General features: G+C 39.5%; 1 protein-coding gene and 1 long non-coding RNA gene across 5 annotated transcripts in view; one reads left to right on the top strand and one right to left on the bottom strand.

Moving 5' to 3' along the window:
* The window catches only part of SLC10A7 (solute carrier family 10 member 7), a 310137-nt gene that overhangs the window by 67731 nt on the left and 215775 nt on the right, over positions 1–26631 (top strand). The gene's annotated exons all lie outside the window — the stretch shown is intronic.
* LOC145527030 (uncharacterized) lies at positions 1068–26631 on the bottom strand. Its single transcript, XR_014069415.1, has 2 exons — positions 25689–26631; positions 1068–1622 (listed from the first exon to the last, which is right to left on the bottom strand). It is a non-coding gene; the product is annotated as an uncharacterized LOC145527030 (long non-coding RNA).

The following is a 26631-nucleotide window of genomic DNA, read 5'->3' as shown; positions in this document are numbered from 1 at the left end:
TTTTCTGTTTAGTTGATCTATCCATATGCGTGAGTGGAGTATTAAAGTCTCCCACTATTATTGTGTTATTGTTAATTTCCCCTTTCATACTTGTTAGTATTTGCCTTATATATTGTGGTGCTCCTATGTTGGGTGCATATATATTTATGATTGTTACGTCTTCTTCTTGAATTGATCCTTTGATCTTTATGTAGTGCCCTTCTTTGTCCCTTTTCACATCCTTTATTTTAAAGTCTATTTTATCTGAAATGAGTATTGCGACTCCTGCTTTCTTTTGGTCTCCGTTTGCATGGAATATGTTTTTCCATCCTTTCACTTTCAGCCTGTGTGTGTCCCTAGTTTTGAGGTGGGTCTCTTGTAGACAGCATATATAGGGGTCTTGTTTTTGTATCCATTCAGCAACCCTTTGCCTTTTGGTTGGGGCATTCAACCCATTTACATTTAAGGTAATTATTGATAAGTATGATCCCGTTGCCATTTACTTTGTTGTTTTGAGTTCGTGTTGAAACATCCTTTCTGTGTTTCCTGTTTAGAGAAGATCCTTTAGCATTTGCTGGAGAGCTGGTTTGGTGGTGCTGAATTCCCTCAGCTCTTGCTTGTCTGTAAAGCTTTTGAATTCTCCTTCATATCTGAATGAGATCCTTGCTGGGTACAGTAATCTGGGTTGTAGATTATTCTCTTTCATTACTTTAAGTATGTCCTGCCATTCCCTTCTAGCCTGAAGGGTTTCTATTGAAAGATCAGCTGTTATCCTTATGGGGATCCCCTTGTGTGTTATTTGTTGTTTTTCCCTTGCTGCTTTTAATATTTGTTCTTTGTGTTTGATCTTTGTTAATTTGATTAATATGTGTCTTGGGGTGTTTCGCCTTGGGTTTATCCTGTTTGGAACTCTCTGGGTTTCTTGGACTTCTGTGACTATTTCTTTCCTCAATTTAGGGAAATTCTCAACTATTATCTCCTCGAGTATTTTTTCATGGCCTTTCCTTTTATCTTCTTCTTCTGGGACTCCTATGATTCGAATGTTGGGGCGTTTCATATTGTCCCAGAGGTCCCGGAGGTTTTCCTCATTTCTTTTGATTCTTTTTTCTTTTTTCCTCTCTGCTTCGTTTATTTCCATCATTCTATCTTCTACCTCACTTATCCTATCTTCTGCCTCCGTTATTCTACTGTTGGTTCCCTCCAGAGTGTCTTTTATCTCCTTTATTTCATTATTCATTCTATATTGATTCCTTTTTATTTCTTCTAAGTCCTTGATAAACATTTCTTGCATCTTCTCAATCTTTGTCTCCAGGCTATTTATCTGTAACTCCATTTTGCTTTCAAGATTTTGGATCATTTTTATTATCCTTATTCTAAATTCTTTTTCGGATAGATTCCCTATCTCCTCCTCTTTTGTTTGGCTTTGTGGGCATTTCTCATTTTCCTTTACTTGCTGAGTATTTCTCTGCCTTTTCATCTTGTTTAGATTGCTGTGTTAGGCGTGGCCCTTCTGTATTCTGGTAGTATGAAGTTCCTCTTTGTTGTGGAGGTTCCTCACTGCGGTTGGGGTTGGACAGGTGGCTTGTCAAGGTTTCCTGGTTGGGGGAGCTTGTGTCGGTGTTCTGGTGGGTGGAGCTGGATTTCTGCTCTCTTGAGTGTAATGGAGTGACCAGTATTAATTTTTGAGATGTCTATGGATTTGGTGTGCCTCTGGGCAGCCTGTATATTGATGCTCAGGTCTATGTTCCTGCGTTGCTGGAGAATTTGCGTGGTATGTCTTGCTCTGGAACTTATTATCTCTTGGGTGGAGCTTGGTTTCAGTGAATTTATGGAGGCTATTGGATGGTCTCTTATTAATTAATGTTTCCCCTGGCTTTCAGTCTTATTCTTGCAGTAGCCTCAAGACTTCTCCTTCCATACAGCCTCAATAATAAAACTTTTAGGTTAATGGTGAAAAGATTCTCCACAGTGAGGGATACCCAGAAAGGTTCACTGAGTTACATGGAGAGATGAGGTGGGGGGGGTGGGTTGAAGTGACCAGGAGGGGAAGAGGGGAATTCAAATGTGGAGAGAGCAATCTAGCCAGTAAGCACTTCCCTCCGTGCTTTCCACAGTTTGGAACCCTCAGAGTGATTCACAGAGATACATAGAGAGGGGGGAGGAAGGTAACAGAGGTGAGCATGAGTAGAAAGGGAGGAATTAAGAGGGGAGAGAGAGATCTGGGCAGTATCCTGTTCCTGAAGTGTTCTCCGGTACCCAGAACACCCTCAGAGATTCACAGAATTGGGTTGAGAAGAGAAGGAGGAGGGTGGGAGATAGAGGTTCCCTGGGGGAGAAGAAAGAGCATCAATAGGGGGAGAGAGTGATCAGGCCAGTGATCACACTCCTGAGTAAAAATGGGTCCTAAAGATTGGGTTCTTAAATGTACAAAGTTGATATCAAATATGTAAAACACAGATTAAAAATCTAGAGTAGAGGTTAGACTCTTATAAAACTTACAATCTAAAAAAAAAAAAAAGAAAAAAAAAAAGAAAAAAGGGAACAGTGTAAAAAGAAAAAAAAAACAGTAAAACAGTAAAAAAAGAAACAGTAAAAAAATGTAGAACAGGATAAAAACATTAAAAAAAAAAAAAACACAAAAGGTATAAGATATATGTATGTAGTTTGCTTCAAAAATAGGGTTTTTTTTTTTTTTTGCAAGTTAATAGTGTGTTATGAAAATGAAAGTTAAAGGTGTAATAGAGGACTTGAAGAAAAAGGAAAGAAGAGAAAAAAAAAATTTTTTTTTAATTAAAAAAAAAAATTAAAAAAAAAATTAAAAAAAAAATAATAGTAAAATATATATATATCCCGGACTTTCTCTGGAGCTGTTGTGAGCAGTGTGGGATCTGCTCAGTTTTAGATAGATCCTTATTCCTGCTTATACTTTTCAAGATCTGTAGGTCCTTTTTAATGCAGTCGGTATTAGCTACAGGGATCTTAATCTGTTGGCCTGTCCCTTCCAAAGCACTTCCCTCTGTTTATTTGACTTCTGTTTGGAGATCTCTTCAGTATCTAATTTCCGCCCTGCAACAAAGCGGTGGAGGTGATCTCTTTAGGTTCGCTTGTTCAATCGTGCTGTGGGGAGGAAGGAACACTGCAATTCTGGCGTGTGTGTGGTAAGCTCGCAGTGTCTCGGCCGCACTGGGTTCGCCCCCGCTCACGGCGTGTGTGCTTTCCCCGTCTACCCTGCTCAGGCTTCAGGTTACTCGGCCGGGGAGCGGGCCCTGAGCTGCGTGCACTTCCCAGGACTAAGCCGCTCAGGTTCAGGCTCCCGGTTACTCCACAAAGGCGCAGACTCGATTTTGCCCGCGGCTTGTGCCGTTCCCGGTCGGAGCTGCCCAGGCGGCCAGGAGTTTGGCGAGGGCGCTGTCCCCTGTTGGGGCGGTGCGGCTTATCACCTCCCTGGTCCCCGCCTCGGTTTACGGGCGCGCCCGGCTCCGGTGTGCTTTGTGTCGGTTCTGGGGAGCTGGTCTCTGGCTGCGACCCTCCCGGCTGCTGTCGACCCTCCGGGATCTCAGGCAGTCTTTGCTTAAAAACTGGGAGCCTGTTTTCAGTTTGGTAGGGGGTGCCCTCTCTGGAGCCGAGTTTGCCCCTTTCCGGCTCTAGCGGGCCCCGCCTGCCCGCTGTGTCCGGCGGGGGATGGCGCGGTCCGCAGCCGGCTAGCTCTCCTCTGGTATCGCTCAGTCCTTTGTTCTGTGAGCGGGCCGGCAGTGCCTTAGAGTTGGGCTTTTCGCGGGATAGTTCTCTCTCTCTCTCTCGCTATCCCACAGTTTAGGTTACTATCTCACGTTAGCTCCCTCAGATTGCCCTCGGGGCACTCGGGCCCGGTCCTTACCCTAGGCAATGCCGCCCGCTCCTCTCCGTTCAGCCCCCACTTGCTGGTGGCGGATGATGCGAGCGTCTGGGGTTCTTTGCTGGGAGTTGCTTTAGGCACGTAATCTGTCGATTTTATTTATTTTTTCCTCCCAGTTACGTTGCCCTCCGAGATAAAAAATCCTCCCCCACACCCGCCGGTGAGAGGGTTTCCTGGTGCTTGGAAATTCCTCCTCTTTTACGACTCCCTCCCCGGGACGGGTCTCCGTCCCTAACTCTTTTGTCTCTCTTTTTATCTTTTATAATTTCTCCTACCTCTTTTGAAGATAATGCGCAGTTTTTGTGAAAGCCTGACGTCCTCAGCCAGCCTTCAGAAGTAGTTTTGTGAAGTTTGGTCAGCGTTCAGATGTTCTTTCGATAAATTTGTGGAGGAGAGAGTGGTCTCCCCGTCCTATTCCTCCGCCATCTTCTGCTCTCCCCCCCAAGGATCACATCTTATATTAAACAAAACAAAACAGAAGCCCAGTTCCTTATACTCAGAAGGAATGCATCAAATGCTTACCGACTGGATAACTGGGTTGGTTTCAATGATGATACTCAGATTTTAGGTTCATGGATCCTAGCGTTCCTTCTTTGCTCTTTCCTTTCCTCAGTACTGCTCTCGAGAAAGCTTTGTCCACATACCCTTTGGGAATTTTTTGAAGCTGCTGACTGGGTTCAATTTTCAACCTCTCTGATGCCAATGGTAACTTCTAGGGACCATCTTCCTACCTCTACCCACCATTTGTACCTTGTTACACCTTCCCCACATTGTTGTTTTATCAGGGGTGTGAGAAAAGCCAGAGTTGGAGAAATGATGACTGGATTGAGATGCACTTCACAGAAAGATGCAAAGATTTTGCCAGAGGGATTGGTTTCTGTTCTCCTGGGAGCCATTAGCTTCTCTAATGACCCTGCTATCCCTCTGGTTGTGTTCCCCAGTCAGCCTTTGCCTTTCAGAAGACTCCATGAGCACCCTAAATGATTGTTTTATTCCCAACCCCAACTAGTTAGAATTGTTAGGACCCACTCTGCTATAGAGGTTCATTTCTGCCTTTTCTCCCAACCCCGTTCCAGGACTTGTTTCAGGTTTTAACCCAGAAAGCGGTTTTAAAAAAAAATGTTGAATATCTTCTGAGGTCCGACAAATCTCTAAATACTAACAAAGAATTCTATGTAATGTTATGATTCAAAACACAGTGAGTTATGTTGTAAAAAACAACACTGCATTTTTAAAAAGACTTGCTTGCCTCACACCAAAATATACATCCTTCCTTTTTTTTCCCTCACATTAAGATGTTTGTCTCTTACTTTTTCAAATTTACCAGAAATCTTGCCTCTATTTCTGGATTTCTAATTTGGCAAGTCATGGGTTAATAGTTCTTACCACTTAATAATATAATATTGATGGTATAGTTAATACTGATATTTATTGAGCATTTACTGTGCTAATACTTTATGTGAATTGTCTCATTTAATTCTCACTTACTGCTTACAAATAGATACTAATATTACACCTATTTTTGAGTTGAGGAAGCAGGCTCAATGGTTAAGTTGATCTTGGCGGTCCCTTTAGTGCTGGCACTGGATTCAGACCCAGTTCAGCTAAGTCTAGCGCCCTCTAGTGTGTGCCTGTATATCATGGCTGTTTTCGTACTGAAAACATAGCCCTCTTTTCCTACCTTCTCTCCAGTCTTTGGGCTCAGTCTGTATCTATTCTTGCGCAGAAGGTTGTGTCCCATCAGGCATAATCATATCACATAGGTCTAGGAAGATTGGTCATGGATAAATAAAAGGAAAAACATGCTAGTAAGTTGTTGTTTAACCCTACTTCTCAGGGTTGACTAGGTAGGCAGCTTAGTAACGTGGTGTGTATTCCTGCTAAGTCACTTCAGTCGTGTCCGACTCTTTGTGGCCCAATGGACCATAGACTGCCAGGCTCCTCTGTCCATTGGGTTCTCCAGACAGGAATACTAGAGTGGGTTGCCATGCCCTCTTCCAGGGGATCTCCCCGACCCAGGGATTGAATCCACGTCTCTTAGGTCTCCTGAATTGGCAGGTAGGTTGTTTTTTTTTTTTTTTTTTGCCACTAGTACCACTTGGGAAGCCCTTAGATAACTTGGTATTATCTCATAATAATGATCTCAAAGGAAAAATAAGAGCTTGCCTAACTAGTCGCTCTTTTGCTAGTAAAGCTTGGCAGCAAAGGTTGTGTGGGTAGTGAATAGTGAACAGGAAGCTGACTGTTGAAGGGAGTGGAGTCGGTATTAGTTTTCTTAAAGATAAACCTCACCTTGGAGGTAACAATCTACTAAGTGTACTGACAGACCTTGAAGAGAAAAGTTACTAAGAAGAAACTGGGCATGAGTTAATAAGTCAGATTTTATCTTCATGATAAAGCCTGTCCTGACTGCTGGAAACTGGTTGAGAAGGCAGTGAAGTAAGCTTGGCTTTCAGCAAGATTTGGGGTTTTGTAGGAAGACTCCTGAGAGTCCTAAGAATGAAACTTCTAAAATCATTTATTCAGGCTCTCGGCCAGATAGGAAGTTGTCTGTTGAAATTTCAGTGGTTTGAGAGAATTTTAGTTAAAATGGACAATTGAAAATAGGTGCTCTGTCCTAAGGCTTTCTTCCTGAGCCTAAGACTGCATCTCACATTGGTACAGTGGGTTTAGGAGTTCCAGTGTCACCACTAATTCACTGCACTTATTTCCCTCAACCACTTCACTTCTCTGAGCCTTATTTTTCACAATCTGTAAAATGGAATAATACCTTATAGGGTTATTTGGGGAATTATGAGAAATATCACTTGTTTGGCATATAGAAGATGCTCAAAAAATGTCAGCTTCCCCTGCACCCTGCCAACTTATGAAATGCTATTTTGAAGGAAAAGTAAACTAATAGAAGTTGTCATTTCATTATAAATTGCTGGGTCAGGAAGCAGGTTTTATCTCCTGATCTTGTAGAATATTATGCATCAACTCTCCTTTAAGCCCCTGTGAGCTTCCAATATAGGGGAAAAAATAAAGTTAAGTTTGATTAATAAAAACTCTTCGAAGGGAGTTTTTAAACTGTGATGATGCTCAGTTGAAGGTAGCCAAGTGGGGCCATTTCCAGGGGTCTTGGAGGTGAGGCAATTTGTTTTCATACTTGTATCAGTGCTTTTACTCTTTTTAATCTCATTTCTAGTCCCTTAGGATCCATAATAAAGTCTTCAGTACTATACATTTTTATTAAACATCTTTTTTGGACTCAAATTTGCATTTCAGATAATATAACAAAATGTATGTGTTTCAAGTATTCACTGCATAATTGTGATTAGAACATGTAATCCCTCAAAAGATGTTAATTGCAATTTAAATTCACACTGAATTTAATTAAGTGAGTTGGGGATTAGAAAGTAGATGTAAGGAGTAGTTGAGGGAATACATTTTGAAAAAGCATCCATATTTTTTTCTGAAAAATATAAACCTCCTTCAAGCTGAAGATTAGAAAGCTGAAGGAAATATGGAAGAGAGGGGAGGAAGCAGGTTAAGGGACATGCTAGAAAAATCTTAAAACTGTGTTCACAATTTAGATCTTGTATTTAAGCTAATTGTGGTTAAAGAAGGAGAGCTGGTTTGAGTAATCTTCTCATTTATATTCCTTAAGAGTCTTTCAGTGCTTGTTAACTCACTTGGTGTCCGATAAAGACTTCAGTTAAACTGAGATCTTTAAGAACTCCAGAGAAAGGGAAGAAAGTATTGAATAGATAGAGGCCTTTCTATCCAATCATTAATTGATGCTTCAATATTCCTTACAGTATTCTGGTCAACAGGGTGTTTTATGAATAATTAGGTGTAATAGACACTTTGTGCACAGACGATTCATATTTAAGCAGTGCTTTTCTACAATAACTTCATTGTATTAATGGATATAACAAGTAGCACTGAAAGAAAAACAAACACATTATTTTTCCCCCTAATTTCTATAGGGTATTAAAATTTGAGATTTAAGGTCTTAAAAATAAATGTTGAGCAGTCATCTCTCTAAGTGATTGGGAGAATGAAGTATTGAAATTAATTATTTGATATTGAATCTAAAAAACGGTTTTCAAAAGAAATAATATTGTGGCTCATTTTGTTTTATCTTTAAATGAATTTATTTCAATTGGAGACTAATTACTTTACAATATTGTGGTGGTTTCTGCCATACATCAACATGAATCAGCCATGTGTGTACATGTGTTCCCCCATCCTGAAACCCCCCTCCCACCTTCCTCCCTACCTCATCCCCCTGGGTTATCCCAGAGCACCCTTTGAGTGCCCTGCTTCATGAATTGAACTTGCACTGGTCATCTATTTTACATATGGTAATATACATGTTTCAATGCTATTCTCTCAGATCATCCCACCCTTGCCTTCTCCCATAGAGTCCAGAAGTCTGTTCTTTATATCTGTGTCTCTTTTGCTGTCTTGCATATAGGGAGGTCATTACTGTCTTTCTAAATTTCATATATGTGCATTAATAAACTGTATTGGTGTTTTTCTTTCTGACTGACTTCACTCTGTATAATAGGCTCCAGTTTCATCCACCTCATTAGACCTGACTCAAATGCATTCTTTTTTATAGCTGAGTAATATTCCATTGTGTATATGTATCATAACTCCTTATCCATTCATCTGCTGATGGACATCTAGATTGCTTCCATGTCCTGGCTATTATAAACAGTGCTTCAGTAAACATTGGGGTACCTGTGTCTCTTTCATTTCTGGTTTTCTCGGTGTATATGCCCAGCAGTGGGATTGCTGGGTCATATGGCAGTTCAATTTCCAGTTTTTTAAGGAATCTCCGTACTGTTCTTGTAGTGGCTGTACCAGTTTGCATTCTCATCAGCAGTGTAAGAAGGTTCCCTTTTCTCCAAATTCTCTCCAGCGTTTATTGTTTGTAGACTTTTTGATGGCACCCATTCTGACCTGTGTGAGATGGTACCTCATTGTGGTTTTGATTTGCATTTCTCTGGTAATGAGTGATGTTGAGCATCTTTTCATATGTTTGTTAGTCATCTGTATGTCTTCTTTGGAGAAATGTCTGTGTAGTTCTTTGGCCCACTTTTTGATTAGGTCGTTTATTTTTCTGGTATTGAGCTGCATGAGTTGCTTGTATATTTTTGAGATTAATTCTTTGTCAGTTACTTCATTTGCTATTATTTTCTTCTGTTCTGAAGGTTGCCTTTTCATCTTGCTCATAGTTTCCTTCATTGTGCAAAAGCTTTTAAGTTTAATTAGGGTTCGATGCATGATACAGGGTGCTCGGGGCTGGTGCATCGGGATGACCCAGAGGGATGGGATGGGGAGGGAGGTGGGAGGGGGGTTCTGGAAGGGGAAATCATGTACACCCATGGTGGATTCATGTCAATGTATGGCAAAACAAATATAATATTGTAAAGTTAAAAAATAGATAAAGAAACTAATTTAAATTAAAAAAAAAAGATGCTTGCTCTTTGGAAGAAAAGCTATGACAAACCTAGACAACATAGTAAAAAGCAGAGACATAACTTTGCTGAAAAAAGACTGTATATTCAAAGATATGGTATTTCCAGTAGTCATGTATGAATGTGAGAGTTGGTCCATAAGGAAAGCTGAGTGCTGAAGAATTGATGCTTTTGAACTGTGTTGTGGAGAAGACTCTTGAGAGTCCCTTGGACAGCAAGGAGATCATACCAGTCAATCCCAAAGGAAATCAACCCTGAATATTAATTGAAAGGACTCATGCTGAAACTCCAATACTGTGGCCACCTGATGGGAAGAGCTGACTCATTGGAAAAGACCCTGATGCTGGGAAAAATTGAGGGCAGGAGGAGAAGGGGACGACAGAAGACAAGGTGGTTGGATGGCATCACCGACTCAATGGACACGAACTTAAGAAAAAAAAAAGTTTAATTAGGTCCCATCTGTTTATTTTTGTTTTTATTTCCATTACTCTGTGAGGTGGGTCATAGAGGATCTTGCTGTGATTTATGTCAGACAGTGTTCTGCCTGTGTTTTCCTCTAAGAGGTTTATAGTTTCTGGTCTTACATTCAGATCTTTAATTCATTTTGAGTCTATTTTTATGTTTGGTGATAGAAAATGTTTTAGTTTCATTCTTTTACAAGTGATTGACCAGTTTTCCCAGCACCACCTGTTAAAGAGATTGTCTTTTCTCCATTGTGTATTTTTGCCCCCTTTGTCAAAGATAAGTTGTCCACAGGTGTGTGGATTTATCTCTGGGCTTTCTATTTTGTCCCATTGATCTATATTTCTGTCTTTGTGCCAATACCATACTGTTTTGGTGACTGTAGCTTTGTAGTATAGTCTGAAGTCAGGCAGATTGATTCCTCTAGTTCCATTCTTTTTTTTCCAGATTGCTTTGGCTATTCGAGGTTTTTTGTGTTTTCATACAAATTGTGAAATTATTTGTTCTAGTTCTGTGAAAAATACTGTTGGTAACTTGATAGGAATTGCATTGAATCTATAAATTGCTTTGGGCATTGTGCTGATTTTCACTATATTAACTCTTCCAATCCATGAACATGGTATATTTCTCCATTTATTTGTGTCATCTTTGATTTCTTTCATCAGTGTTTTATAGTTTTCTATATATATAGGTCTTTTGTTTCTTTAGGTAAATTTATTCCTATTTTATTCTTTTTGTTGCAATGGTGAGTGGGATTGTTTCCTTAATTTCTCTTTCTGTTTTCTCATTGTTAGTGTACAAGAATGCAGGGGATTTCTGTTTATTAATTTTATGTCCTGCAACTTTGCTATATTCACTGATTAGCTCTAGTAATTTTCTGGTGGTATCTTTGGGGTTTTCTGTGTAGAGGATCATGTCATCTGCAAACAGTGAGAGTTTTACTTCTTCTTTTGCAATTTGGATTCCTTTTACTTCTTTTTCTTCTCTGATTGCTGTAGCTGGGACTTCCAAAACTATGTGAAATAGTAGTGGTGAGAGTAGGCACCCTTGTCTTGTTCCTGACTTTAGAGGAAATGCTTTCAATTTTTTTGCCATGGAGGATAATGTTTGCTGTGGGTTTGTCATATATGGCTTTTATTATGTTTAGGTAGTTCCTTCTATGCCTGCTTTCTGGAGAGTTTTTATCATAAATGGATGTTGAATTTTGTCAAAAGCTTTCTCTGCATCTATTGAGATAATCATATGCTTTTTATCTTTGAATTAGTTAATATGGTATATCACATTGATTGATTTGCGAATACTGAAGAAACCTTGCATCCCTGGGATAAAGCCTACTTGCTCATGATGTATGATCTTTTTAATATGTTGTTGGATTCTGTTTGCTAGAATTTTGTTGAGGATTTTTGCATCCATGTTCATCAGTGATATTGGCCTGTAGTTTTCTTTTTTTGTGGTATCTTTGTCTGTTTTTGGTATTAGGGTGATGGTGGCCTCATAGAATGAGTTTGGGAATTTACCTTCCTCTGTAATTTTGTGGAAGAGGTTGAGTAGGAAAAGTGTTAGCTCTTCTTTAAATGTTTGGTAGAATTCAGCTGTGAAGCCATCTGGTTCTGGGCTTTTGTTTGTTGGAAGATTTTTGATTACAATTTCAATTTCCACACTTGTGATGGGTCTGTTAAGATTTTCTATTTCTTCCTGGTTCAGTTTTGGAAGGTTATATTTTTCTAAGAATTTGTCCATTTCTTCCAAGTTGCCCATTTTATTGGCATATAATTGCTCAAAGTAGTCTCTTATAATCTTTTGTATTTCTGTGTTGTTTGTTGTGATTTCTCCATTTTCATTTCTAATTTTATTGATTTGATTCTTCTCTCTTTTCTTTCCTGATGAGTCTGGCTAATGGTTTGTTTATTTTATCTTCTCAAAGAACCATCTTTTAGTTTTGTTGATTTTTTGCTATAGTCTCCTTTGTTTCTTTTTCAATTATTTCTGCTCTGATTTTTATGATTTTTTTCTTCTACTAGCTTTGGGGTTCTTCTTTTCTTCTTTTTCTCATTGCTTTAGGTGTAAAGTTAGGTTGTTAATTTGATGTTTCTCTTGTTTCTTGAGGTAGGCTTGTATTGCTATGAACCTTCCTCTTAGCACTGCTTTTACTGAATCCCATAGGTTTTGAGTTGTCGTGTTTCATTTTCATTTGTTTCTATGCATATTTTCATTTCCTTTTTATTTTCTCCGTGATCTGTTGGTCATTCAGAAGGGTGTTGTTTAGCCTCCGTATGTTTGTATTTTTAATTTTTTTTTCCCTGCAGTTGACATATAATCTTACTGCATTGTGATCAGAAAAGATGCTTTAAATGATTTCAATTTTTTAAAATTTACCAAGACTAGATTTATGGCCCAGGATGTGATCTATACTGGAGAAGTTGCCTTGTGCACTTGAGGAAGAGGTGAAATCAATTGTTTTGAGGTGAAATGCCCTATAGATATCAATTAGGTCTAACTGGTTCATTGTATCTTTTAAAGTTTCTGTTTCCTTGCTAATTTTTTGTTTGGTTGATCTATCTATAGGTGTGAGTGGGGTATTAAAGTCCCCCACTATTATTGTGTTACTGTTAATTTCCCCTTTCATGCTTGTTAGCATTTGCCTTACATATTGAGGTGCTCCTATGTTTTGTGCATATATATTTATAATTGCTATAGCTTCTTCTTGGATTGATCCTTTGATCATTATGTAGTACCCTTCTTTGTCTCTTTTCAGAGTCTTTATTTCAAAGTCTGTTTTATCTGATATGAGTATTGCTACTCCCTCTTGCTTTCTTTTGGTCTCCATTTGCATGAAATATCTTTTTGCAGCCCTTCGCTTTCAGTCTGTGTGTGTCCGTAGGTTTGAGATGGGTCTCTTGTAGACAGCATATGTAGGTGTCTTGTTTTTGTATCCATTTGGCCAGTCTTGTCTTTTGGTTGGAGCATTTAACCCATTTACTTTTAAGGTAATTATTGATAAGTATGATCCTATTATTGTTTACTTTGTTGTTTTGGGTTCATTTTTAGAAACCTTTTCTGTGTTTCCTGTCTAGAGAAGATCCTTTAGCATTTGTTGAAGAGCTGGTTTGGCAGTGTGGAATTCTCTCAGCTTTTGCTTAACTGTAAAGCTTTTGATTTCTCTTTCATATCTGAATGAGATCCTTACTGGATAGAGTAATCTGGGTTGTAGGTTTTTCTCTTTCATCACCTTAAGTATGTCCTGCCATTCCCTTCTGGCCTGAAGAGTTTCTTTTGAAAGATCAGCTGTTATCCTTATGGAGATCCCCTTGTGTGTTATTTTTTGCCTTTGCCTTGCTGCTTTTAATATTTGCTCTTTGTGTTTGTTCTTTGTTAGTTTGATTAATATGTGTCTTGGGGTGTTTCACCTTGGGTTTATCCTCTTTGGGACTCTTGGTTTTTTGGGACTCTTGACTATTTCCTTCCCCATTTTAGGGAAGTTTTCGACTGTTATCTCCTCAGGTATTTTCTCATGCCCTTTCTTTACATCTTCTTCTTCTGGGACTCCTATGATTTGAATGTTGGGGCATTTAACATTGTCCCAGAGGTCTCTGAGGTTGTCCTCATTACTTTTAATTCTTTTTTCTTTTCTTCCTCTTTGCTTCATTTGTTTCAACTATTCTTTCTTCCACCTCACTTGTCCTCTCCTCTACCTCAGTTATTGATTGACTCTTCTTTATTTCTTCTAGGTCCTTGTTGAACATTTCTTGCATCTTCTCAATCCTTGTCTCTAGTCTATTTATCCGTAACCCCATTTTGTTTTGTTTTTAAGATTTTTGACCATCTTTACTATCATTATTCTGAATTCTTTTCCAGGTAGACTCCCTATCTCCCCCTCTTTGTTTGGTTTGGTGGGTTTTTGTCACGTTCTTTCACCTGCTGAATATTTCTCTGCCTTTCCATTTTGTTTAGATTGCTGTGTTTGGAGTGCCCTTTCTGCAGGCTGGAAGTTTGTGGTTCCTCTTAATTGTGGAGTCTGCTCCCTGTGGGTGGGGTTAGACTAGTGGGTTGTCAAGGTTTCCTGGTTGGGGAAGCTTGCATTTGTGTTCTGATGGGTGGAGCTGGGTCTCTTCTCTCTAGCGTGCAATGAAGTGTCCAGTAGTGAGTTTTGGGGTGTCTGTGGGTTTGGCATGGCTTTGGGCAGCCCGTATTTTAATGTTCAGGGTTGTGTTCCTGTGTTGCTGGAGAATTAGCACAGTGTGTCTTGCACTGGAACTTGTTGGCTCATGGGTGGAGCTTGGTTTCAGTGTAGGTATGGAGACATTTGGGTGAGCTCTTGTCTATTAATGTTCCCTGGAGTCAGGAATTCTCTGATGTTCTCAAGTTTTGGAGTTAAGCCTCCTGCCTCTGGCTTTCAGTCTTACTCTTACAGTAGCCTCAAGATTTCTCCATCCATACAGCACAGAAGATAAAACCTCTAGGTTAATGGTCAAACAATTCTCCACAGCCTGGGACACCCAGTGAGATTCATAGAGCTATATAGGGAAGAGAAGAGGGAGGAGGGAGATAGAGGTGACCAGGAGGAGAAAAGGGGGAGTCAAAAGTGGAGAGAGCAATCTAGCCAGTAATCAAATACCTAAGTGCTCTCCACAGCCTGGAACACCCAGAGAGATTCACAGAGTTATGTAGATAAGAGAAAAGGGAGGAAGGAGATAGAGGTGACCTGGAGGAAGAAAGAGAGAGTCAAAAGGGGAGAGAGCAATCAAGCCAGTAATCAAATCCCTAAGTGAAAAAGGATACTGAAGATTAGATTCTTAAAGGTGCAAAATTGATAACAAATATCAAAGAGAAAAGATTAAAAACCTAGAATAGAGGTTAGACTTTGAAAAATACAATATAAAAAGTACAAAACAAAATCAGTCACAAAAATTAAAAAAAAAATATATATATAGGATTTGTTTTTAAAAGAAATAAGGTTTTTTTTTTTTTTTTGGAAAGGTAGTAGTAGGCTATAACAATGAAAGTTAAAGGAGTAATAAACAACTAAATTTTTTTTAAAAATTAAAAAGTGATAATAGTTTAAATATATCTAGGGATTTCCCTGGAGCTGTTGTGGGCAGTGTGACATCAGTTCAGTGTCAGATAGTCCCTTGTTCTGGCTTGTACAAGATTTATAGGTGCCCTTCAAATGCATAGTCTCAGTATTAACTTCAGAGCTTTAATCTGTTACATCTATCACTTCCAGAGTGGTTCACCCTTCTTTGTTTATTTTGGCTTCCTCTATTTGCAAGTTGCTTCAGTGTCTGATTTCCACCCTGTAAGAAGGTGGTGAAGGTGGCCACTTATTTAGGCTCACTTGTTCAGTTGTGTTGTGGGGAGGGAGGCACACTGCAAACCAATACCGCTGGTGTGTGTGGGGAGTGCTCGCAGTGGAGGGACCACACTGCGTTTGCCACATGTCATGGCAGCATGTACTTCCTGGGTCCACACTGCTCAGGCTCCAGGGTGCTCTGCAAGGGCACTGTCCCACATAGGCTCTGCATTTTGTGCCCTTCCCAGGTCTAAACTGCTCAGGTTCTTGGGTGTTCCACAGGTGCACAGACCTAGATTGGCTGTGCATTTTGTGCCCGTCTCAGGTCCAAGCAGCTCAGGTGACTGAGTGCCTGGTGAGTGCACTGTCCTAGGTGAGCTGTGTATCTTATTCACCTACCCGGTCCCAGCCACTTGGTTTCCCAGGTGCACCATGAGAGCACAGTCCCAGGCGTGCTGTGACACTTCTGCCAGATGTCAACCATCCAGGATCCCAGGAAGATGTGGTTAGCAACTGGTTGCCTGCTCACAGTTTGGTGGAAGATGTGGTCTCTGGGGCTGAGATTGCAGCAGCCCCTTGCTTTCCGGCTTTGGCTGTCGCATGCCTGCCTCTCTGCCTCTGGGGAGGGAGGGCCCTATAGGGCAGCCAGCTTGCTCTCCTTTGGTATTCTCTCAGTCGTTTGAGAACACCAGGGGTCACTGTGTAGTGTTAGAGCCTTTAGTAGGAAAGGTCTTTTTTTTCCTCTCTCACTTTGGCGATCCCATGGTTTGGGTTGCTGTCTCACATTAGATCCCTCAGATTACCCTCAGGGCATTCAGGCCCGGGGCTTACCCTTACCGGTGTGCAGCCCAGGTCTCCCTGCCCAGCCCCCACTGCTGGTGGCAGACACAAGTGTCTATGCCACTTCTCTGTCTCTGCTTGTAGTTGTGGTTAGGTGCATATTCTGTGGGGTTCTTTTTTTTTTCTCCCAGTTATGTTGCCCTCTAAGATTCCAAAACTCCCCACAGACATGCCTGTGGGAGGGTTTCCTACTGTGTGGAAACTTCTCCTTCATGCCTTCCTCCCCAAGATGGGTCTCCATCCCTAAATCTTTTGTCTATGTTATTGTCTTTTATATTTTGTCCTACCTCCTTTGGAAGAGATTGGGCTGCCTTTCTGGATGCCTGTTGTCCTCTGCCAGCATTCAGAAGTTCTTTTGTGGGAGTTTCTCAACATTCAAATGATCTTTTGATGACTTCGTGGGGGAGAAAGTGGTCTCCCTGTCCTATTCCTGTGCCATCTTGGGACCAACACCTCATTTTATTCTTAAATTTTCCCAGAAAAATGTTTCAAATCAAGAATTCATTTTAAGATGATCTAAACACAGGTTGGGCTTCCCAGGTGATGCTAGTGGTAAAGACTGCAGGAGACCTATGAGACCACAGATTTGATCCCTGAGTCAAGAAGATCCCCTGAAGGAGGACATGGCAACCCACTCCAGTGTTCTTACCTGCAGGATCCCATGGACAGAGGAACCTGGTGGGCTACAGTCCATAGAGTCTCAAAGAGTCGGACATGACTGAAGGGATTTAGCATTCTTGCAAACACAGTTTTAAATGTAAAGGTTCAGAGCAGTTCAGTTTAGTCGCTCAGTCGTGTCTGACTCTTTGCGACCCCATGAATCACAGCACACCAGGCTTCCCTGTCCATCACCAGCTCCCGGAGTTTACCCAAACCCATGTCCATCGAGTTGATGATGCCATCCAGCCATCTCATCCTCTGTCAACCCCTTCTGATCCTGCCCCCAATCCTTCCCAGCATCAGGGTCTTTTCCAATGAGTCAACTCTTCACGCGAAGTGGCCAGAGTACTGGAGTTTCAGCTTTAACATCAGTCCTTCCAACGAACACCCAGGACTGATCTCCTTTAGGATGGACTGATTGGATCTCCTTGCAGTCCAAGGGACTCTCAAGAGTCTTCTCCAACACCACAGTTCAAAACCACTAATTCTTCAGCTCTCAGCTTTCTCCACAGTCCAACTCTCACATCCATACATCACTGCTGGAAAAACCATAGCCTTGACTAAACAGACCTTTGTTGGCAAAGTAATGTCTCTGCTTTTTAATATGCTATCTAGGTTGGTCATAACTTTCCTTCCAAGGAGTAAGCGTCTTTTAATTTCATGGCTGCAATCACCATCTGCAGTGATTTTGGAGCCCCCCAAAATAAAATCAGCCATTGTTTCCACTGTTGGCCCATCTATCTGCCAAGAAGTGATGGGACCAGATACCATGATCTTAGTTTTCTGAATGTTGAGCTTTAAGCCAACTTTTTCACTCTTCTCTCTCACTTTCATCAAGAGGCTTTTTAGTTCCTCTTCACTTTCTGCCATAAGGGTGATGTCATCTGCATATCTGAGGTTATTGATATTTCCCCTGGCAATCTTGATTCCAGCTTCTGCTTCTTCCAGCCCAGCGTTTCTCATGATGTGCTCTGCATATAAGTTAAATAATCAGGGTGACAATATACAGCCTTGACGTACTCCCTTTCCTATTTGGAACCAGTCTGTTGTCCATGTCCAGTTCTAACTGTTGCTTCCTGACCTGCATACAGGTCAAGAGGCAGGTCAGGTGGTCTGGTATTCCCATCTCTTTCAGAATTTTCCACAGTTTATTGTGATCCACACAGTCAAAGGCTTTGGCATAGTCAATAAAGTAGAAATAGATTTTTCTGGAACTCTTGCTTTTTTGGTGATCCAGCGGATGTTGGCAATTTGATCTCTGGTTCCTCTGCTTTTTCTAAAACCAGCTTGAACATCTAGAAGTTCACGGTTCACGTATTGCTGAAGCCTGGCTTGGAGAATTTTGAGCATTACTTTACTAGCGTGTGAGATGAGTGCATTTGTGCGGTAGTTTGAGCATTCTTTGGCTTTGCCTTTCTTTGGGATTGGAATGAAAACTGACCTTTTCCAGTCCTGTGGCCACTGCTGAGTTTTCCAAATTTGCTGGCATACTGAGTGCAGCACTTTCACAGCATCACCTTTGAGGATTTGAAATAGCTCAACTGGAATTCCATCACCTCCACTAGCTTTGTTCATAGTGACGCTTTCCAAGGCCCATTTGACTTCACTTTCCAGGATATCTGGCTCTAGTTGAGTGATCACACCATCGTGATTATCTGGGTCATGAAGATCTTTTTTGTACAGTTCTTCTGTGTATTCTTGCCACCTCTTCTTAATATCTTCTGCTTCTGTTAGGTCCATACCATTTCTGTCCTTTATCGAGCCTGTCTTTGCATGAAATGTTCCCTTGGTATCTCTAATGTAAAGGTATTATTCCTATATTTAAGACATTTTACTATTTTCACATGTGTTTAGAAGAGGAAACATCTCAAAGACTTTTAAATTGTCTCTTCGTAGAAATATTTCATGTGAAAATTCAAGTAGGTAGCTCTGTCTCTGTTTTGTTAGAAGTTTATGTATGTGTGTGTAATCAGTCGCTTTGTTGTTTCTGACTCTTGGCAACCCCATGGACTACAGCTCACCAGGCTCCTCTGTCCATGGAATTTTCCAGGCAGGAATATTGGAGCACGTTGCCATTTCCAACTCCAGAGAATCTTCCCAACCCAGGATCAAACCCACATCTCTGGCATCTGCTGCATTGTCAGGTGGACTTTTTATCACTAAAAATGAATTGTGAATCTGACTTTATATCTTTGACTTTAAACAGACTTTTAAAGAATTCTGTTCTTTAAACAGAATTCTTTGACTTTCTCTGTGCTAATGCAAAGGCATGTTTAAGGGAATAAACTTTTCAAAGTGAGTAAGTAATACACCCTCTCTTAAAGTAAATAAAAACTCTGTTTTACCTGAGGTAGTATTTGCGACTTGAACTATTTAGACTCTTACCCATTTTGCTTGCAACCTAAAATTATTCCAAATAAATGTCTTTGTTTATTTGCAATTTAATTTCTCCAGAATGGCTACTTTGATAATGACTGTCATGAGTTCTTTTTGTAATAACATGAAATACTGTTATTTTCAATGAGATGACTGGTTTTTTGGGGGGTTAGATTCTCATTATTGGGGCTTCCCTGGTGGCTCAGATGGTAAAGAATCTGCCAGCAATGCAGGAGACCCGGTTTGATCCCTGGGTCTGGAAAATCCCCTGGAGAAGGGAATGGCTACCACTCCAGTGTTCTTGCTTGGAGAATTCCATGGACAGAGGTCTTATTATCACATAAACATAATTTTTGACCAATGGCATTTCAAAGGAAAATCTTACCATTCATTCACTGTCTTAATGTACATTGTATTGTGTCATCTTGAAGTCATATACAATATTCCAAAATAATTATGTATAAAATTTTATATTCTTATTCTGTTTTAAAAATTTTTTTAGTAACTTCCTTTTTTCTTATCACAAAAGCAACCTGTATTCCTAGTGGATAATCTAGAAAATATAGGTAAACAAAACAAGGAAATATCATAATCCCACTGGTTTGATAATCATAGGGAAGTTTTATGTATATCTTCCAGGCCTTCTTATCTATATATATGTTTAATAAGAGCTTCCCCTGTGGCTCAGTGGTAAAGAATCCGCCTGCAATGTAGGAGGTGCAGGTTCGATCTCTGGGCCAGGAAGATCCCTTGGAGAAGGAAATGGCACCCACTTCAGTATTTTTGCCTGGGAAATCCCATGGACAGAGGAGCCTGACAGGTTACAGTCCATGGGACTGAAAAAGAGCTGGACACGAATTCACGACTAAAAACAACAAGGTTTAATAAAATAAGATCATATAATATACACTGTTTTGTATTCCTCTTGGTCCGCTTAACAATATGTTGTGAACGTGTCTCCATAAGGTTCTACCGCAGTCTTTGTAAAGATAACTGACCACTCTCATGTATGGATGTTGAGTGATTTATTTCAGCCCTAGGTAACTTTTGCTATTAAAAAATATGTTAAAATGAGGATCCTTTTAGTAATTTTTCCTTGGATCTGTATTATTTCCTTAGATCAATCTTTAAAAGTGGAATTCTCTGATTAAGGGGTATATATGGATGTTTTTAAAATTTTGCTACTTATTGCAACATTTCCAGCAAGGTTATAAAGGATGCAAAGGCATCTTTTCCCTGAACTGTGATCAGTCTTCAGCATTATTAATTTTTTGATTCATGGCTCACTTGGTATTTTCTCCCCACCTGACTTTTGGTTACTCTTCTCCATGCAAGTTGGTCCCTGTTGTAAAGACGAGGAGTCCATGCAACATTTTATAGAACTGTGTATTTAATATTTTTATTTCATCCTCCCTAGACCCCTCCTAATTTCTACTGCTCATATTTTAGAGTAAAATCTTGAGGGCAACATTTGAAAAGTTGCTCTATTTCTTTTATTTCAACCAAAAGAAAGACACAGTGTAGTTGCTGAATGTGTTGTTCAACTAGGTCTCTAAACGTGTTATGAATGGTGTCTGTAGAAGGATTTGAGGACAAGACCTTTAAGTTTTTTTTTTTAATCATGTCTTTTGATCTTAGAGAATCCGAACTTATATAAGAATGTTTGGGCTGCTGTTATTACAGGGAATCCTTCTGAGAGTCTCTTCTCAGGTAATTTTTTTAGAGAAAGTCACTTACAGATATAAAACGTTTGACCAGAAGAAAGCCTCAGGTTGTCAGAGTTACTTATACACCATTGTTCAGCTGGGCGTCTTTATTAAATCATCTCTTGGCAGTCCATTAGTTGTGGTGCTACAGCTATTGCATGGCCCACTAAGCTAATATACCTTCAATCACTACCAGAAGGATAACCCTAATAAAAATTTGAAGTCGTTTAATGCTTCACTGCTTGCTGACTAGTGTTTTACGTTTTAGCGTGTCTATTTAATTTCCATTCTGTGTATTTTTGGTATTCACATATGTCTTATCTACATAATATGTTCCAGTCAAATAAAGATTAATGGCCTAAATAAGGAAGAGCATTCGACAGCTCTTTTTTTTTTTTTTTTTTTTTTTTATAAATTTATTTATTTTACTTGGGGGCTAATTACTTTACAATATTGTAATAGTTTTTGCCATACATTGACAAGAATCAGCCATGGGTTTACATGTGTTCCCCTTCCCGAACCCCCCACCCACCTCCCTCCCCCTCCCATCCCTCTGGATCATCCCACTGCCCCGGCCCCGAGCCCTTGTCACATGCATCGAACATGGAATGGTGCTCTGTTTCACATATGACAATACACATGTCTCAATGCCATTCTCCCAGAACGTCCCACCCTCACCTTCTCCCTCAGAGTCCATAAAATTGTTCCATGCATCTGTGTCTCTCATTCTGTCCCGCATATAGGGTTATCGTTACCATCTTTCAGATTCCATATATATGCATTAGTATACTGTATTGTTGTTTTTCTTTCTGGCTTACTTCACTCTGTATAATGGGCTCCAGTTTCATCCATCTCAGTAGAACCGGTTCAAATGTATTTTTTTTAATGGCTGAGTAATATTCCATTGTGTATATGTACCACAGCTTCCTTATCCATTCATCTGCTGATGGACATCTAGGTTGCTTCCATGTCCTGGCTATTGTAAACAGTGCTGCGATGAACATTGGGGTACACGCGTCTCTTTCAATTCTGGTTTCCTCGGTGTATATGCCCAGCAGTGGGATTGCTGGGTCATATGGCAGTTCTATTCCCAGTTTTTTAAGGAATCTCCACACTGTTCTCCATAGTGGCTGTACTAGTTTGCATTCCCACCAACAGTGTAAGAGGGTTCCCTTTTCTCCACACCCTCTCCAGCATTTATTGCTTGTAGACTTTTGGATAGCAGCCATTCTGACTGGTGTGAAATGATACCTCATTGTGGTTTTGATTTGCATTTCTCTAATAATGAGTGATGTTGAGCATCTTTTCATGTGTTTGTTAGCCATCTGTATGTCTTCTTTGGAGAAATGTCTGTTTAGTTCTTTGGCCCATTTTTTGATTGGGTCATTTATTTTTCGGGAATTCAGCTGCAGAAGTTGCTTGTATATTTTGGAGATTAATTGTTTGTCTGTTGCTTCATTTGCTATTATTTTCTCCCATTCTGAAGGCTGTCTTTTCACCTTGTTTATAGTTTCCTTTGTTGTGCAAAAGCTTTTAATTTTAATTAGGTCCCATTTGTTTATTTTTGCTTTTATTTCCAATATTCTGGGAGGTGGGTCATGGAGGATCCTGCTGTGATTTATGTCGGAGAGTGTTTTGCCTATGTTTTCCTCTAGGAGTTTTATTGTTTCTGGTCTTACGTTTAGATCTTTAATCCATTTTGAGTTTATTTTTGTGTACGGTGTTAGGAAGTGTTCTAGTTTCATTCTTTTACAAGTGGTTGACCAGTTTTCCCAGCACCACTTGTTAAAGAGGTTGTCTTTTCTCCATTGTATATTCTTGCCTCCTTTGTCGAAGATAAGGTGTCCATATGTGCGTGGGTTTATCTCTGGGCTTTCTATTTTGTTCCATTGATCTATATTTCTATCTTTGTGCCAGTACCATACTGTCTTGATGACTGTGGCTTTGTAGTAGAGTCTGAAGTCAGGCAGGTTGATTCCTCCAGTTCCATTCTTCTTCCTCAAGATTGCTTTGGCTATTCGAGGTTTCTTATATTTCCATACAAATTGTGAGATGATTTGTTCTAGTTCTGTGAAAAATACCATTGGTAGCTTGATAGGGATTGCATTGAATCTGTAGATTGCTTTGGGTAGAATACTCATTTTCACTATATTAATTCTTCCAATCCATGAACACGGTATATTTCTCCATCTGTTTGTGTCCTCTTTGATTTCTTTCATCAGTGTTTTATAGTTTTCTATATATAAGTCTTTTGTTTCTTTAGGTAGATATATTCCTAAGTATTTTATTCTTTTTGATGCAATGGTGAATGGTATTGTTTCCTTAATTTCTCTTTCTGTTTTCTCATTATTGGAGTATAGGAATGCAAGGGATTTCTGTGTGTTAATTTTATATCCTGCAACTTTACTATATTCATTGATCAACTCTAGTAATTTTCTAGTAGAGCCTTTAGGGTTTTCTATGTAGAGGATCATGTCATCTGCAAACAGTGAGAGTTTTACTTCTTCTTTTCCTATCTGTATTCCTTTTATTTCTTTTTCAGCTCTGATTGCTGTGGCCAAAACTTCCAAAACTATGTTGAATAGTAGTGGTGAAAGTGGGCATCCTTGCCTTGTTCCTGACTTTAGGGGAAATGCTTTCAATTTTTCACCATTGAGGATAATGTTTGCTGTGGGTTTGTCATATATAGCTTTTATTATGTTGAGATATGTTCCTTCTATTCCTGCTTTCTGGAGGGTTTTAATCATAAATGGATGCTGAATTTTGTCAAAGGCTTTTTCTGCATCTATTGAGATAACCATATGGTTTTTTTCTTTCAATTTGTTAATGTGGTGTATTACATTGATTGATTTGCGGATGTTAAAAAAACCTTGCATTCCTGGGATAAAGCCCACTTGGTCATGATGTATGATCTTTTTAATATGATGTTGGATTCTGTTTGCTAGAATTTTATTAAGGATTTTTGCATCTATGTTCATCAGTGATATTGGCCTGTAGTTTTCCTTTTTTGTGACATCTTTGTCTAGTTTTGGAATTAGGGTGATGGTGGCCTCATAGAATGAGTTTGGAAGTTTACCATCTTCTGCAATTTTCTGGAAGAGTTTGAGCAGGATAGGTGTTAGCTCTTCTCTAAATTTTTGGTAGAATTCCGCTGTGAAGCCGTCTGGTCCTGGGCTTTTGTTTGCTGGAAGATTTCTGATTACACTTTCGATTTCCGTGCTTGTGATGGGTCTGTTAAGATCTTCTATTTCTTCCTGGTTCAGTTTTGGAAAGTTATACTTTTCTAAGAATTTGTCCATTTCTTCCAAGTTGTCCATTTTATTGGCATATAGCTGTTGGTAGTAGTCTCTTATGATCCTTTGTATTTCTGTGGAATCTGTTGTGATCTCTCCATTTTCATTTCTAATTTTGTTGATCTGATTCTTCTCCCTTTGTTTCTTGATGAGTCTGGCTAATGGCTTATCAATTTTGTTTATCTTCTCGAAAAACCAGCTTTTAGTTTTGTTGATTTTTGCTATGGTCTCTTTTGTTTCTTTTGCATTTATTTCTGCCCTAATTTTTAAGATTTCTTTCCTTCTACTGACCCTGGGGTTTTTCATTTCTTCCTTCTCTAGTTGCTTTAGGTGTAGAGTTAGTTGATTTATTTGATTTTTTTCTTGTTTCTTGAGGTACGCCTGTATTGCTATGAACCTTCCCCTTAGTATTGCTTTTACAGTGTCCCATAGGTTTTGGGTTGTTGTGTTTTCATTTTCATTCGTTTCTATGCATAATTTTATTTCTTTTTTGATTTCTTCTGTGATTTGTTGGTTATTCAGAAGCGTGTTGTTTAGCCTCCATATGTTGGAACTTTTAATAGTTTTTTTCCTGTAATTGAGGTCTAATCTTACTGCATTGTGGTCAGAGAAGATGGCTGGGATGATTTCAATTTTTTTGAATTTACCAAGGCTAGATTTATGGCCCAGGATGTGATCTATCCTGGAGAAAGTTCCATGTGCACTTGAGAAAAAGGTAAAATTGATTGTTTTGGGGTGGAAACTCCTGTAAATATCAATTAAATCTAATTTGTCTATTGTATCATTTAAAGTTTGTGTTTCCTTGTTAATTTTCTGTTTAGTTGATCTATCCATATGCGTGAGTGGAGTATTAAAGTCTCCCACTATTATTGTGTTATTGTTAATTTCCCCTTTCATACTTGTTAGTATTTGCCTTATATATTGTGGTGCTCCTATGTTGGGTGCATATATATTTATGATTGTTACGTCTTCTTCTTGAATTGATCCTTTGATCTTTATGTAGTGTCCTTCTTTGTCCCTTTTCACATCCTTTATTTTAAAGTCTATTTTATCTGAAATGAGTATTGCGACTCCTGCTTTCTTTTGGTCTCCGTTTGCATGGAATATGTTTTTCCATCCTTTCACTTTCAGCCTGTGTGTGTCCCTAGTTTTGAGGTGGGTCTCTTGTAGACAGCATATATAGGGGTCTTGTTTTTGTATCCATTCAGCAACCCTTTGCCTTTTGGTTGGGGCATTCAACCCATTTACATTTAAGGTAATTATTGATAAGTATGATCCCGTTGCCATTTACTTTGTTGTTTTGAGTTCGTGTTGAAACATCCTTTCTGTGTTTCCTGTTTAGAGAAGATCCTTTAGCATTTGCTGGAGAGCTGGTTTGGTGGTGCTGAATTCCCTCAGCTCTTGCTTGTCTGTAAAGCTTTTGAATTCTCCTTCATATCTGAATGAGATCCTTGCTGGGTACAGTAATCTGGGTTGTAGATTATTCTCTTTCATTACTTTAAGTATGTCCTGCCATTCCCTTCTAGCCTGAAGGGTTTCTATTGAAAGATCAGCTGTTATCCTTATGGGGATCCCCTTGTGTGTTATTTGTTGTTTTTCCCTTGCTGCTTTTAATATTTGTTCTTTGTGTTTGATCTTTGTTAATTTGATTAATATGTGTCTTGGGGTGTTTCGCCTTGGGTTTATCCTGTTTGGAACTCTCTGGGTTTCTTGGACTTCTGTGACTATTTCTTTCCTCAATTTAGGGAAATTCTCAACTATTATCTCCTCGAGTATTTTTTCATGGCCTTTCCTTTTATCTTCTTCTTCTGGGACTCCTATGATTCGAATGTTGGGGCGTTTCATATTGTCCCAGAGGTCCCGGAGGTTTTCCTCATTTCTTTTGATTCTTTTTTCTTTTTTCCTCTCTGCTTCGTTTATTTCCATCATTCTATCTTCTACCTCACTTATCCTATCTTCTGCCTCCGTTATTCTACTGTTGGTTCCCTCCAGAGTGTCTTTTATCTCCTTTATTTCATTATTCATTCTATATTGATTCCTTTTTATTTCTTCTAAGTCCTTGATAAACATTTCTTGCATCTTCTCAATCTTTGTCTCCAGGCTATTTATCTGTAACTCCATTTTGCTTTCAAGATTTTGGATCATTTTTATTATCCTTATTCTAAATTCTTTTTCGGATAGATTCCCTATCTCCTCCTCTTTTGTTTGGCTTTGTGGGCATTTCTCATTTTCCTTTACTTGCTGAGTATTTCTCTGCCTTTTCATCTTGTTTAGATTGCTGTGTTAGGCGTGGCCCTTCTGTATTCTGGTAGTATGAAGTTCCTCTTTGTTGTGGAGGTTCCTCACTGCGGTTGGGGTTGGACAGGTGGCTTGTCAAGGTTTCCTGGTTGGGGGAGCTTGTGTCGGTGTTCTGGTGGGTGGAGCTGGATTTCTGCTCTCTTGAGTGTAATGGAGTGACCAGTATTAATTTTTGAGATGTCTATGGATTTGGTGTGCCTCTGGGCAGCCTGTATATTGATGCTCAGGTCTATGTTCCTGCGTTGCTGGAGAATTTGCGTGGTATGTCTTGCTCTGGAACTTAGTATCTCTTGGGTGGAGCTTGGTTTCAGTGAATTTATGGAGGCTATTGGATGGTCTCTTATTAATTAATGTTTCCCCT

This window comes from Giraffa tippelskirchi, chromosome 11, assembly GCF_054371585.1.
Source record: "Giraffa tippelskirchi isolate mGirTip1 chromosome 11, T2T-mGirTip1v1.2.pri, whole genome shotgun sequence".
In the NCBI taxonomy this organism is placed as follows: domain Eukaryota; kingdom Metazoa; phylum Chordata; class Mammalia; order Artiodactyla; family Giraffidae; genus Giraffa; species Giraffa tippelskirchi.
The sequence above is the reverse complement of the archived record's forward strand: the minus strand, read 5'-3'. Positions and strand labels throughout refer to the sequence as shown.